Genomic DNA, 15822 nt, shown 5'->3' on the forward strand with positions numbered 1-15822 from the left:
TTGCTGCTTTTAAGATTCTGTCTCTAACTTTTGACATTTTAATTATAATGTGTTGGTGTGGGTCTCTTGGATTGATCTTTGAGAGTCTATGTGCTTCCTAGACTCAAATGTGTGTTTCTTCATCAGGTTAGGAAAGTTTTAAGTTATCATTTCTTCAAACAAATTTTTTGTCCCTTTTTCTCTCTGTCTTATGGGACTTCATATAATGCTAACATTGGTGTGTTGGATATTGTCTCAGAGGTCCCTTAAACTCTCCTCATTTTTTAAATTCTTTTTACTTTATGTTATTTAAATTGTATGATTTTCCTTAACTGTCTTCCAGATTTCTTATCTCTTATTTGCACCTTCTAATTTGATGTTGATTATATGTATACATATGTATAGTTTCAGTTATTGTGTGTATATATAGTTTCAGTTATTGTATTCTTCAATTCTTATTTTTTAAAACATATTTTCTATATCTTCTTTGAATTTCTCCCTGAGTTCATCCATTCTTCTCCTGAGTTCAATGAGCATATTTCTGACTATGTCTTACTCTTTATCTGATAAGTTTCTCATCTCTATTTCATCCAGTTCTTTTTGTGAGGTTTTGTGTTTTGTTTGGAAGGTATTCCTTTGTCTTCTCATTTTGCCTGTTTTTCTTTGCTTGTTTCCATATATTAAGTATATATGCTATACCTTTGATCTTTAAAAATTGGCCTTATGTAGAAGATATCTTATGGGGCTCAGTGGCACATTTCCACCTGGTCACCAAAGCCAGGTACTTCTTGGTATCCCTTGTGTGGACTGTGGGCAACCTCTTTTTGTGGTTGGGCTGCAATTGTTGCAGGTACACTAATAGGAGAGGTTTATCCTCTGGACCAGTTGCTTGGGATACAATGGTGGGTAAGCCTAGCCCCCAGCCCAGCTGGCTGAGAGGGTCTGATCTTGACTGATGCAAGAGTGCTGATGTTTGAGGCTAGACCCTAGCACAACTGACTGCAAGGCTGGGTTGTGATTGTTGCGGTCATGCTTGTGTACTGGGATTGCTCTGTGGAGCAGGAACTGCTCTGAAGGGCTGGCTAGAATAGGTGGTTTGAGTGGTGCTGCTCCTTAGAGGAAGACTGGGGTAGGGTGCAAGGCATTAGCTAGGTGGATAGAGAGTGACTAGGTTGATGGAGAAATGGTGCCTGCCAGAGTCAGGCTAGATATATGGAAGGAGAGTAAAAAGGAAAATAAAATGCCAGTACTTCTGTCCTCAAAGTTCCATCTGGACTTCCCTGGTGTCCAGTGGTTAAGAATATGCCTGTCAATGCAGGGGACATAGGTTCAATCCCTGGTCCACAGAGATTCCACGTGCCGCAGCAACTAAGCTTGCATCACAATTACTGAGTCTGAGTGCTCTAGAGCCCGTGTTCCACGATAAGAAAATCACCGCAAAGAAAAACTTTTGCATCACAACCAAGAGTAGCCCCCACTCACCGCAGCTAGAGAAAGTCCACGTGCAGTAGCAAAGATCCAGCACAGCCAGTAAATACATAAATAGCTTTAAGAAACTTCCACCAGATTCCTTCCCTTCTGGCCCATGCCCTAAAACTCACCAATGACTCTCTATATTATGTGATCCAGGCACTTTTCCAGCTGTTTCTGTGCGAAGCTTCACAGTGAGCTAGTCTGTGTGTGAGTTAGTTTGCTTAAGAGCAAAGTCTTGGTTTCCCACAGCTATCTGACTTTCCCAGATGTAAGCGTCACTATTTTTTTTTTTTTTTGGCTAGGCCATGCAGCTTGAAGGATCTTAGTTCCCTGATCAAGGATTGAACCTGAGCCCCAACAGTGAAAGCACCAAGTCCTAACCACTGGATCACCAGGGAATTCCAAGCTTCACTAGCTTTGAAAGTCAGACATTGTGGGGACTCATCTTCCCATGATAGGTTCCCCAGCTAGGGAGCCCAGTGTGGAGATAGTACTGACTTTCTTCTCAGGAGGAATCTCCACAGTTGTTACATTTGTCCACCTGTGGGTTGCCTCGCCTAGGCTGTGGGTTGTGGTAAGACTACATCTCTGCCCCGCCTATCCTTAGCAATGTGACTTTTTCTTTATATCTGTGAAAGTGAAAGTGAAAGTCGCTCAGTCGTGTTCGACTCTTTGTGACCCCATGGACTATACAGTCCATGGAATTCTCCAGGACAGAATACTGGAGTGGGTAGCTTTTCCCTTCTCCAGGGGATCTTCCCAACCCAGGGATTGAACCCAGATCGCTCTCATTGCAGGCAGATTCTTTACTAGCTATGCCACAAGGGAAGCCCAAGATTATCCGGGTAGGTAGCCTATCCCTTCTCTAGCAGATCTTCCCAACCCAGAAATCAAACCAGGGTCTCTTTATATCCTTAGTTGTACAAAATCTGTTTAACTAATCTTCAGGTTATTTTCAGAAATACCTACTTTACATGCAGTTGTAGTTTTGGTATGTCTATAGGAGGAGGTAAGTTCAGGATCTTTCTTCTCTGCCATCTTGATCTGCCCTAGATGAACCTTAGATATGTTAGCTGAACACAGATCTAAATATATATATCATGTTTAAGTAATGAATTATTATGAAACTATGAAAATAACTGGATTTTTTTTCCCCCTTGATTTGGAGTTGATTATACAACTTTGTATTTGCAGAGTACTGGCAACAGGACTATGTGGTACATTGTGACCGCACATCTTGAAATGTTCTACAAAGCAAATGTGAGATTACCTTCTCTTGTGTCATTTAAATATTATAAAATTCTTATGAATAAAAAGAATTGGGAATCACAGAAAAATCTACTAAAATCTCTGCATAGTCAATTAACCAGGCAAAGATCTGTCACTTGACAAATTTTAGAGATTTATTAATTCTTTTTGTTGTTGTTTTTCTTTTTTCTATCCTTTCTTCCCAAAGTCTGAATTGTAAAGGATCATCTGGCACTAGAATCTTCAAGGACAGGAGTCACATACTTCTATTCCTTTATTAAAAATTCCTGGTGTTATATTTTTAACCGAAGTTCATATACCTGGGATGGGACATCAGACCCTTTTATTACTTTACTGATCTCTTGCATTATAACCTCTCTGCAAAAAGGCTCTTGTGGCCTAACCTCCTCTTCTTTTGACTCTTTAGATCCAGTCTCAGAGACAACTCAAAATGTCTGATTTTATATAAAATAAATGAATGTAAATCAATTGCAAGGTTATAAACCAATCATGATTTTAAGATATATGGGGCATGGGAATATTACTAAGGTCTCATATAATCAGCATGTAGAAAGAATCATGAAAGATTTAGCCCATTGAAGATTCAATATGTTATTGTTACCATCAATGTTTCAGGAGATCACAAAAATTTTTATAGAAATACTGGATGCAAGCTACATAAATATTCCTAGTGTCATCCTCCACATACATGCAATTTGTCTACGTCTCCAGTTTTCATTCTGTAAACCCACTGTCATCACATGATTCATTTTCTAAAACTTTCTTTGAATTCCTTTTATTTATAGAAGTAAGTAAAACTTTCGGGCTTTTGGCATTTTATGCACCTATTACCCACTTCCATCTTCTCTTCCATTAACCTTACCCTCTGGGTGTGTGTGCTAAATTGCTTCAGTTGTGTTTGATTCTTTGCAACCCTATGGACTATAGCCTACCAGGCTCCTCTTGTCCTCTCCAGGCAAGAATACTGGAGTGTGTTGATGTACCCTCCTTCAGGGTATTTTCCTGACTCAAGGATCAAACTCAATGTTACCCCTCCAGGTGGAATCAGATGTTTACCATCCATCAAATCAAAAGAATTTTAAATAGTAGCAACAATAACTGTCACCAAAAATTGAAATAAAGCCACTTAATGCTCCTTTACATTTCTGCAAGTTTAAATTGCCGTGTCTTTCCATCTGGTCCCAAATACCAACCACAGTTTGGACCAGGGTATCTTGTGACCTGTAAGTTCTCTATAAGATGGATTTAAGAGAGTGTTATGATCTGTGATGTAACTTGGCCAATTTTTCATGTCATCAAAAGACCCATGTTTGGATCTTTTGTGTGAGTGTGACGAGGTCTTAAGGTTTCCTACTTACCACTGGAGAAAGTAGGCCCTTTATTGACATTAACAAAACTTTGTCTTGTATCACTGATTAAAATAAGACTTCCCTCTTTGACCTCCTAGGTCAGATACTTTCAGATTCACTTATTTGAAATTAGTTTCATATCAGCTTTTGACAACCTTTCCACAACATGTGCTAAATTTCTATTGTTATTTATATTTCCAGTGGGCTTAATTTCAGTTTCCCAACTATATTTTAAATACCTTGATGGTCTAGGTCATGTTGATTACATGGTATTTTGAAGTATCTGTTTTGATTTCAAGTATTTTTTAATGCAGCTTAAAAGCAAATGTTAAATTACTGGGAATTTAGGTCTAGGATTGAGATGAAGGATGATCAATTTCAGAGATTATATGAGGTTCAAGAGTGGTGTGAAGAATGGTGACAGGGCTCAGACACAAATGATATTCAGATACGAGACAAGATAACGTGAATACATGTCACTTGCAGGATTAATTACATAATTTCCATGTTTTACTTCCATTATTTGGATATTTACATGAAATGTATAAAAATGATGCCAGTCACTATCTTCAGCTTTGGAATATACCCTGAGCCTTTTGAACTCCCCCTAAATAATAACTAGCTTCTCTAAAACCATGTATCATAGGAGTATTAACTGACTGACTGCAGGGCTTTCTAGAAGAGGCAATTCTTCTATCATACTCATAGTCATTCATTACCTTGCATTATGCTTATATTCTGGGTGAACAGTGCAAATGATCAGCAGTAGTTAATACATTTCAGAATCATTCATGCGAGGGCATGCTAAGTCGTTCCAGCTGCCCCTGACTCTTTGAGACCCTGTGGACTATAGCCTACCATGCTCCTCTGTTCATGGGATTCTCCAGGCAAGAATACTGGAGTGGTTCACCATGCCCTCCTCCTGGAGATCTTCCCAACCTAGGGATTGAACTCACATCTCTTATATCTCCTCCACTGGCTGGCAGATTCTTTACCACTGAGTACCTAGGAAGCCGCAGAATCATTCATACACTGTTCTTAAGCTACTCAGAGGTTGGAAGTAAATGTGGCCATAAATGTGGGAATAATTAAGGAAACTCCAGTAGAAAAGTATCCTTAGGTGATTAGGATGTCTTCCTAGAATTGGGCAGCCACATGTACGTAATGAGAATGTTGTGTCTCTCCATGACACATGCAGGCTGATGGGTGCATTCCTGGCTTCCTCTTGTTTTCTTAACTTATTCTTTCATTTGTTTCAGAGCATCTCTGTGTGGGTCAGTTTCAATCTTCATCCCCACCTCGGGCTAATCCAAGTTAAAATTGTCTTACTGGAGGATAGATTTGTTTGCACACAGTTTTGCTTCATTGGTGGCAGTAGGTTCTAAGATCTGGAAAATTTGTTTTCAGGAGATATACAATTTCTCAGGTTGTAGCTGCTGCTGCGTATAAGAACTGACTGAGTTAGAGATCATTTGAGAGTCAACATGTAGAGGGCTCTCAGTGAATTTAAAAAATCATTTGCTTTACTAACACCCTGTAGTTTCACATAATTTTGTGTGAATTGGAAAAAAAACATGCCTTCCTCCTATGAATGCATAGTGGGAAGAATGAGTCATACCTTACTGAGATTAAAAAGGTGGGCCTCTTGTCTACTGGCTCCCTCCTTACATCAGATGCACAGCTTGGTGAGTCGCCACTCACCTTATTGGATATACCCTAGCAGACCACACAATCTGCACAAACATACATGTCAGCCCTGTCTGCTTAGTGCAGCATTATAGTCACTGATGTTGTTCAGTTGCCCAGTCATGTCTGAGTCTTTGTGAGCCCCTGGACCACAGCAAACCAGGCATCCCTGTCTCTCACCATCTCCCAGAGTTTGCCCAAGTTCATGTCCATTGAATCAGTGATGCCATCCAGCCAGGTCGTGCTCTGATGCCCTCTTCTCCTTCTGCCCTCAATCTTTCCCAGCATAAGGGACTTTTCCAATGAGTCAGCTGTTTGCATCAGGTAACCAAAATACTGAAGCTTCAGCTTCAGCATCACTCCTTCCAATGAGTATTCAGGGTTGATTTCCTTTAAAATTGAATGATTTGATCTCCTTGCTGTCCAAGTGAAGTGAAAGTGAAGTCGCTCAGTCGTGTCCGACTCTTTGAGACCCCAGGGACTGTAGCCTACCAGGCTCCTCCGTCCATGGGATTCTCCAGACAAGAATACTGGAGTGGGTTGCCATTTCCTTCTCCAGGGGATCTTCCTGACCCAGGGATCGAACCCCGGTCTCCCGCATTGGAGGCAGATGCTTTAACCTCTGAACCACCAAGGAAGTCTGTCCAAGGGACTCTCAGAAATCTTCTCCAACACCACAGTTCAAAGGCATCAGTTCTTTGGCATTCTGCTTTCTTTATTATGGTCCAGCCCTCACAACTCTACATGATCACTGGGAAGGCCATAGCCACGACTATACAGACCTTTGTTGGCAGAGTGATGTCTCTACTTTTCAATACACTGTCTAGGTTTGTCATCACTTTCCTGCCAAGATGCAATCATCTTCTGATTTCACGATTGCAGTCACCATCCGCAGTGATTTTGGAGACCAAGAAGAGAAAGTCTGTCACTGTTTCCACTTTTTCCCCTTGTATTTGCCGTGGAGTAATGAGGCTGGATGCCATGATATTAGTTTTTTTAATGTTTAGTTTTAAGCTGGCTTTTTCACTCTCCTCCTTCACCCTCATCAAAATGCTTTATAGTTTCTCTTCGCTTCCTGCCATTAGAGTGGTATCATAACACATATTTGAGGTTTTGATATTTTTCCCGCCTATGTTGATTCCAGCTTGTAACTCATCCAGGCCAGCATTTTTCATGATATGCTCAATGCATAAGTTAAATAAGCAGTTTGACAACAGACAGCCCTGTCGTACTCTTTTTTAAATACTGAGCCAATCAGTTGCTCCATACAGGGTTCTAACTGTTGCTTCTTGACCTGCGTACAGGTTTCTCAGGAGACAGGTAAGATGGTCTGGTATTTCCATCTCTTGAAGAGCTTTCCACAGTTTATTATGATCCACATAGTCAAAGGCTTTAGCATAGTTGATAAAACAAATGTAGATATTTTTCTGGAATTCCTTTGCTTTCTCTATATCCAGTAAATGTTGGCAATTTGATCTCTGGTTCCTCTGCCTTTTCTAAACCCAGTTTGCATGTCTGAAGTTCTTGGTTAGCATAATATTGCATGCTAGGCTTCGACATTATGTGAACCAAGAACTTCCAGAAGTCCAAACTGAGTTTATAGTTATCAGTCACAGAATATTGGTATTTTGTACACAATCTATGTATTGATTTATATTAAGATTTTATATTGTTTAAATACATTTATGTATTGTTCAGCCACATAATCATGTGTTTTTCTTATTCATATACACCCCTGATCTTCTAGAAGAACTTGTACTAGGGTTATGTATACTAACTCTAGCAGGCAGGGTAGAAAACCACAGAACAAGCAAGCCATCAAGAATTCTTTGGGAAAATATCATCAATCTAAAGGGAGGTAACTAAACTTATAGCTGATTTTTAATGGATTTATGGTGATAGTCAAATATGAATAGGAATTAGAGGGATAATTCTAAACACAGCAGGTCTGCTTAGTGTCTACCATGTGTCCACTCCTTTTGAAGAAGGCACTTCTAACGAACACAGCCTACTTGGTGTTCTGCATCATATAAGTCAATGAATGGTTTTCCATGTTCTAGCAACTACCTACCATTAATCAGTGAGTCCCAAAGGAACATTTGAGTGACTCGTCTGTTTTGAGCATGGCTTCCTTGGTGGCTCAGACAGCAAAGAATCTGCCTGCGATGCAGGAGACCTGGGTTCAATCCCTGGGTCAGGATGATCCCCTGGAGAAGAGAATGACAGAGTACTCCAGTATTCTTGCCTGGAGAATTCCCCAGACAGAGGAGCCTGGCAGCTACGGTCCATAGGGTTGCAAAGAGTTGGACATGACTGAGCTACCAACATTTTCACTTAATGTTGATCAGTAGAAATATCCACAAAGTAGAAAAGGGTCCCTTTCCTTAAAGAGTTCATATCTGATTGGATCCATGATGGTACAACACAAGTCTTATTGTAATCAAGTGTTAAACTGCATCTTATTTTTTATCTAGTTGTCAGATCAAACCAATTATTAGAGATTCAAATGTGTTGAGTTTCTGGAAAAGATAATTTTAATGAGAATTTATTTTTACTGTTGCTAGTGCTAAAGATAAACAGATACACCATTCTAGGGTCTCTTTCCTGGAATAGAACAATAGCATAAGATGAGATCACCCAGCCTGTGCTTCCTTAGTTTGGACAACAACAGTGATTCTCTCAGACCCCAGTTCCGGTGAGAAGTGGCTAATAGAGGCAATGGTAAGAAGAGAAGATCTTTCTCCAGAAGTGTGTGTATGTGAGGTGGGAGGCGGGGAGGGAAAGGAGAAATGATCGTGTGTCTCGTGTACACATTGGACTTTTAGAGCTGAAAGAAGCCTTAAAAAACGTCAAATCTCATACCATCATTTTAGAGATAAGGGCACAAAGACCTTGGTGTACTTAAGTGATTTGCTCAAGGTCACACATTTTAGCCTTCAGCTCGTGGAAATTAATGATACTTTTGGTAAAGCACAATTCAGCACTGTTCCAAGGGACCAGACCTCTACTCCAAACTTTCTCTTTCCTTTTCCAGTATCATCATAATCTGCCAGTCTACTGTGGTGCCTCAGGAAGAAGCGAGGGAGTCTTAAAAACCATCCAGCTCTCCAGATTCAATTGGCAGGTTAATCGAAAACATTTTTTTATAGCACAATAAAGGACCTGGGAACAGTGGAACATTAATATTTGTTTCCCAAAGAGTGGACCCTGAGAGAATAAAGCTGCATGCAATTGAATTATGGTACCCAGAGTGTGGGGGATGCATTTTGCATTGCTTCATGTTATACTACCATTAATCAGGCAACCGAGAGTAAAGGCTGCTTCACCAACTGCTGCCAGGACACCCCAAGGGAGACGTCACCCCCAATTCAGGGCAAGGCAGTCAGCTCTCTGAAGTATCTTATGTGATTACAATAGAGTTTTCATGATGCATTCTTAATAAAACAAAAGGTAGCCTTCTGACAAAACTATCATCTAGTTTTTATAATGTAAAATACAGCAATTTTATCAGCATTAATGCTGATTGGCTGCCATTAGCCCCTTGCCTTCTAATAAAATTTATGATACCTTTCAGGAGCCCAATTTGATAGAAAGTGAAGTGATTGCACCCTGCTTAGATATCTCTCTGGCATCTATTCCAACAATAATGCGGTAATTTTATGCATGAAATAGCACAATTGGCATAAATAGTTATAATACTGAGTGCTGTCTAAGGAAACTGGCTGGTGGAAAATTAGAAAGCACTTCACACTTTTGAAACAGGTAATTAGGATTTTTCTTCATGCTCATATAAGGCAGACTGTAGTTTCATTTTATATTTCATGTTTCATTAAAATATAGGTGTTAAAAATAAATGTTGAATTTAAAACTGTACATATTATGAAATTAAAGGTATAGTTCATGGTAGGAGGTGCAAAGTGTGAGATGGGACTTGGGAATGTTATATTTAGTTACAGTAGGATATCATGTTTTAAAACAGTTTGGACAGGTAATATAGCCTTATTTCAAATATGTTACTTTGGAAAGAATTGATTAACAAATAAGTTGCATTCACTCTCCAAGTCTTTAGCCCAAGAAGCAGTATGCTGCCTCAATTTAAATTCTAACTGAGGATAATACCCTTCATTTAATTGGCAGGTGAAGGGAGGCTTTGGGTTACGTGGGATTCACTGAGCAGTTTTGAACTTTGTATTGGGCTCAATGGTTCCCTGTCTATTCCACATTTCCATCTTGACCTTAGCTGCCTGATCAGACCTGAGCTAACCCCCAGTGGAAACTTTTTGATTCTCTTGAACTGTGCTGTGGCTTTGGGAGGTGGGCAAAGGGCTGTAATGGCACCATTGTATTAACCTTCATTTACGACCCAGCCGAGGGCACGCTTTTAAGTTTTCCCAGTTGTATCATTAAATGTGTTGCTCTGGCCCAACTGACATGACACCATCACAATCCCAGCCACCAACTAATGGCCACAGTTGTGAAGGCAGCATGCTATAGAAGGGAGTACACAGGGCAAAGAGTACAGAAAACTGGGCTTCTGACTTGTTTTTCATAACGACACATGTGGAATTAGGGAGTATGCTGAACCTTTGAGTGCTTCAGTTTCCTCATCCATAAAATGGAATTGTGGCCACATTTTCTTTTTTTAGAAGCTTGTGTGAGAATATAGATTGCAAAACAGGTTGAAAAAGAGATAAAGCAAAATAGCACTTCACATATGCACAGGGTACTGCTATGTTGTAATGAAAAAGTGTATGCAAAATGAAAAGAATAGTGCTTAGTATAATAAAAATGTTTATTCTTATAATGTTTGGAGATATGAGAGCAAGCTGTGTTAAGTGATTTAGGGAGATTTTACAAAATGCTCTCATGTGTACATGTACAAGAACCATATCATAGGAAGAGAAGCAGCATTTATTGTGACAAAGTAAAATTGCAAAGTCCTTGACAGTTTCAATAGAAAATCATAAAGTAGGAAAGAAATTCAGCATTGCTAATAACCTCACTGTAAATTCTGTTCATTATTCCTATCATATTTTCTAGTGATTGCAATGTAAAGCTGTGGTCTGTTAACATTATAATATATTCATATTCTCAAGAAATTCTAGACAAAATATCTAGTCCTCCTGGGAGGTGATCATGAAAAGGAAATTCAGGACAAATGCTATTTTCATTAACCTTTATCAATGACACTAAGTTCTAGACAGAAGTCACTTCATGGTATAGTTATTGTGCATCCATAATTAGAACAACTTGCTCAAAGATATTTCTATAAAAGTCATTGAGACTAATATTTTCTTCATCACTTTACTTTTCACTTTGTCAATAGGATGATGTTTCTAATTCACAAAGCTTATTATATTATTTTTCCCATGTTGTGGAGACAACTTATGTTCCTCAGGTGGGAATGTCATGGAAGAAAAATACCAGACTTCTTTCGCCACATCCTCTCACTTACTCCTCCTTGAAGGAGGAGAATTGTTTAGTAATTAGTGAGACTAAAAAATGAGCCTGTCTCAGCCCACCCTCTTTCCCTAGTTTCAGATCTGCCCAGTCGAAGGATGGGCATAGTCTTAGCTTCTGAGAAATTTGGAGTCCAGTTATTTTGCTTGGCTCACCATAATATATATAGCATTTAGAACCTGGCACATAATAGATTCTAAATCATTATTTCTTAGATAAATAAATGAGTAAAAACCCTAGTGTGTGTGTGGAGGGTGGAGAGTGAACCTTGGTAAAGTGTATCAAACTTGAAGACAAAATTCTCCCTGGAGTAGGTTTTCTTGAGGTGTGAACTAGGAGAAAAACTACTAAGAAGGTTGATTATGGCCATCTATCTGAGGCAATTCTCAGATCCAGTTTTGTCAGATATAAAGTTGATACTTGCTCATCAGCTTGACTCTTGTGTTTTTATATTTTTCAACTTAGTTCAAAACTTGCTGAAGAGAGGACTTTGATATACCTTTATTCCCATATACCAACTTTCATTATCTACTTGAAAGTAATAATTCTGCTTGAACTAATAAAGTTCAAATTTGTTAGAAAGACCAACAAGAACTTTCATGATTTCACACAATTTTTCTATAGGAAGAAAAGTGGAGCTAGTGTGGGTAACTGAGAGACTCAATCAAAGATAAAGGACGAACAGAAGCTTATAAAGAAGACTCTACAAGAAACAGAGTAGAGTTGATATCAGTTCAGTTCAGTTCAGTCGCTCAGTCGTGTCCGACTCTTTGTGACCCCATGAGCTGCAGCACACCAGGCCTCCCTGTCCATCACCAACTCCCGGAGTTTACTCAAACTCATGTCCATTGAGTTGGTGATACCATCCAACCATCTCATCCTCTGCCATCCCCTTTTCCTCCTGCCCTCAATCTTTCCCAGCATCAGGGTCTTTTCTAATGCGTCAACTCTTCACATCAGGTGGCCAAAGTATTGGAGTTTCAGCTTCAACATCAGTCCTTCCAGTATGTTTCAGTAAAACATACACAATAGAAATTTGTTGATCAAAAGTAGTTGCATGGTATAGGAAAATATTGACATGATATACTAATAGTATACAATTCTTATGTATTTTAATAACCTCTTTTTATCAATTTTAAACATGATTCTATCAGACATTTTTCTCAGTTTCAAGATGATTCAGTTTAATCTCAGACATCTGGGATCTGTCCACCTGTTTGTATCCCTAATGTGAACTTTGGCTCTGCTCATGAAGAATCGTATTCTTATAACTCCAATAAATAGTGCAGAATATGCCTTTTGAAGAAACAGACTCATGACCTTGGGAATTGGCTTTTAGATATCTCAAATCCAGGAAGAAAGCTATTGCAAACTCTCTAAAGTATAAGTCAAGGAGCATGACTTTACAAGAGTTTACAAAACAACAGTTTTGTAAAGGAGTTTACAAAAAGGAGCCTGTTTTACTTCATCTAGTTAAGATTCATCACACTGGTTCACTTTCAAAATTAGCAATGTGTGGTATGTTCTGAGGAAAGAGAAATTGATTGGTAGAGGAAGGAATTTCCAAAGACAAGAATCAAAAACTATTGTTACACAAATTTCAGAGAGAACTACCTATGTTTAGATTTTGCTTTGTATCACTTTTTCCCAAGAGTAAAATTTCCAAACATAAGACAAGAGCTATAAAGAAACTGAACTTAGCCTGAAAATTTACTTATTCACTAGTTTATTTATTTAGTAAATGCTTTTTGGGAAAAACTGTGGTATCATGAAAAAATGAAGGCTGTTACATGGGACAAACTTATTTAGGTTTAGGCATTTTCTCTGTTCATGATTTATTTGGAAAACTACTTACTCTTTTCTGGACTCAGTTTCTCTATTTTGTAAGCCAAAGATAATAACTATTATGTTATTGTAGAGATTAAAATATAAAATAATCAAGTACAGTGGGCACAGAAAAAATTACTCTTTTTTTTTATCTCGCTCACTCAAATCTTCCCCATCTTCCTATTCTAAGTGTTGAGATAGCAGAGATGACTTAGATATTTCATTGCCTCTAAGAGTTGGCATTTTAGTGGCAGAGCCATGCAATTCAAAATAAAATCACTTATCAATGTGATAAGTGCTATGCATAGGACCCTGCATGCAAATCTGTTTGGAGCTCCAGAGAAAGCTTCACAGAGGAGGTGCTGCAAAAGCAATGACACACGCTATGCCACAACAGAGAGAATGTGGCAAGGCCAAGAAACTATAAGTATGTTAACATAGCTAGAGCACAAGTGTTTGGAAGTGGTAGGAAATAGAGCTCTGTAGATAGACTGAACAAGCCATCCAATGATGTATAGGCCCTGCTAGAAGCAGATTTTCCCCTGCAGGTGACAGGGGTTCAAAAAAGCCTTTAAGCAGAGATTAGCTGGGTCAATTGCATTTTTTAAAAATGACTCTTGTGGACTTCCCTGGTGGCTCAGAGGTTAAAGCGTCTGCCTCCAATGTGAGAGAACTGGGTTCGATTCCTGGGTCGGGAAGATCCCCTGGAGAAGGAAATGGCAAACCACTCCAGTATTCTTGCCTGGAGAATCCCATGGATGAAGGAGCCTGGTAGGCTACAGTCCACGGGGTCGCAAAGAGTCGGACACGACTGAGCGACTTCCCTTTCCCTTTCCTTGTGACCACGTGGAAACTGGAATAACAACCTAAGGATCAATTAGTTTAGGATTTTTTTTTTTAATGAAAGAAATTCAGAAAAGGAAAGACAGATTTGAAAAACATTTAAAAGGTATTAGAGAGAGCTGTGGAATTGGAAATGTTATGAGACACACACCGAGTACACTCTCTGCTAAAGCAAAATGCAAGTTTTGACGTCTGGATCTAGCTGGTAGAAGCCCATTGGCATTGCACTGCCAAAGCTACAGGGGAGACTGATAAGCTTCTGTGATGGTTGCCTCTTTTGATAAAGGGGAAAGTTTAGTATTATTCATAGCTCCATAGGTGACCTCTATGCAAAATGTCATTAGAAAAACCCTAATAAATGAGGGATAGAGAGAGGAGGGTTTTATGACTGCTCAGAGATAGTTGATAGCAACAGCATACTCAAACATTTGTGTGTTAGAAGTAGCATTTGCACATGATTTGTTTTCTTCAGTTAATGTAGTTAATCCATACTGGCATCTATTTAATTAATTTTTACTCAGTTATGTCTTCTGTCTTCCTTCATAATATCCAGAGAAACTTGTTGCATGACACATATACATTGATGTAGACATCTGTAACTCCTCCGTCACATGAGTAGATCTCCCTCTCCCCGCCATACTCCCCCTTTTGATCTTCATCATAGGTAATTGCACCTCCCCTTGTCCCTACTCCACTGGCCTGGAGATTGGAAAGAAGTGCTCAGTGTATCAAGGAGACTCTGAAATATTAGCCATTCAGAAGAGACTGTTTTTTTCTTTCAAACAACTTCCAGTTGTTATTTTCTATAATCACCAATGTTAAATCCATAAAATAAAAAGAAATAAAAATTTAGCATCCTGGAAGTTCTAATGTGATATGCAGATACAGCTGTTTCATGTTGCACTTTAAATGACAACCCACTCCAGGATTCTTGCCTAGAAAATTGTATGGTCAGAGGAGCCTGGTGGGCTACAGTCCTTGGGGTCACAAAGAGTCGAACATGACTGAGCACACCCACACAGTGTTGCAACTTTACTTCATCTTCTTTTCTTATCAGAATATTTTTTATTAGTATTGCCAACTTCAGTGGCTGATGACTTTTATAACTTCCAGGTCCATAAGTTTTGCCCAAGAACCAAGTAAATGGAAAGCTCTTTCAGATAATATTAGCATGTTTCTAACTCTGGGAACAGAAATAATTGGAAGAAACTCTTAATGCTTTAGAAGCACTGTCCTGCTTCAGTTTTAAAGTTCTGCATACCAAAACATGTTAATCGCTCAGTCATGTCTGACTCTGTCCATGGAATTCTCCAAGCAAGAATACTAGAGGGGGCTGCCACCCCCTTCTCCAGGGGATCTTCTCGGCCCAGGGTTGAACATGCCCACACTGCAGGTAGATTCTTTATTGTCTGAGCCACCACACAACATGGATTTTTACACTATAGGAATAAACAAGCTTATTTCTCATTGGCAAAAATGTGTTGGTTGTAATGGCTCCTATTTTCATTAATAAAGATGTGTTTGAGCCTAGTTATAGTGATTTAAAATTCATGGTCTGAAATAATTACTTTTACACCAATCGTTTAAGGGGTATGTGTTTTCACTCTATATCATTTTATTTAGCATATACATATTTTGGGGGGCAACTGCTCAGGTAGTTGTAAGAGGTTCAACTTTGATGATTGCTCTCGATTAGTCATTGTCAACTTCTGATGGCCAGCCACAATGTTCCTTATCTTCAAGGCTCTTATCTCCTTTGCAAAACTTCTTGATGCACCCACCACTGCACTGTACATTTGTTAGCAGTTCCTGGGCCAAATGCGTTGTTGATGTTGTGGGTTGTCTCTGGTTCTTTATGATTCATTTTGAACTTCAATAAGAAAATCACTCAAATTTGCTTTTTGTCTAAAATCATTTCCACAGTCTGAAATAAATA

General features: G+C 39.0%; 2 long non-coding RNA genes across 2 annotated transcripts in view; one reads left to right on the forward strand and one right to left on the reverse strand.

The window, feature by feature from the left end:
• LOC145534232 (uncharacterized) overlaps window positions 1–2036 on the reverse strand; it is a 40553-nt gene extending 38517 nt beyond the window's left edge. Inside the window, exon 1 of the long non-coding RNA XR_014074366.1 lies at window positions 1462–2036. This is a non-coding gene — a long non-coding RNA (uncharacterized LOC145534232). The remainder of the gene's footprint in view (window positions 1–1461) is intronic.
• LOC145534230 (uncharacterized) lies at window positions 1406–8992 on the forward strand. Its single transcript, XR_014074364.1, has 4 exons — window positions 1406–1509; window positions 2401–2461; window positions 8321–8477; window positions 8791–8992. It is a non-coding gene; the product is annotated as an uncharacterized LOC145534230 (long non-coding RNA).
• Window positions 8993–15822: the final 6830 nt, after the last annotated feature.

Source organism: Giraffa tippelskirchi, chromosome 14 (assembly GCF_054371585.1).
Source record: "Giraffa tippelskirchi isolate mGirTip1 chromosome 14, T2T-mGirTip1v1.2.pri, whole genome shotgun sequence".
In the NCBI taxonomy this organism is placed as follows: Eukaryota; Metazoa; Chordata; class Mammalia; order Artiodactyla; family Giraffidae; genus Giraffa; species Giraffa tippelskirchi.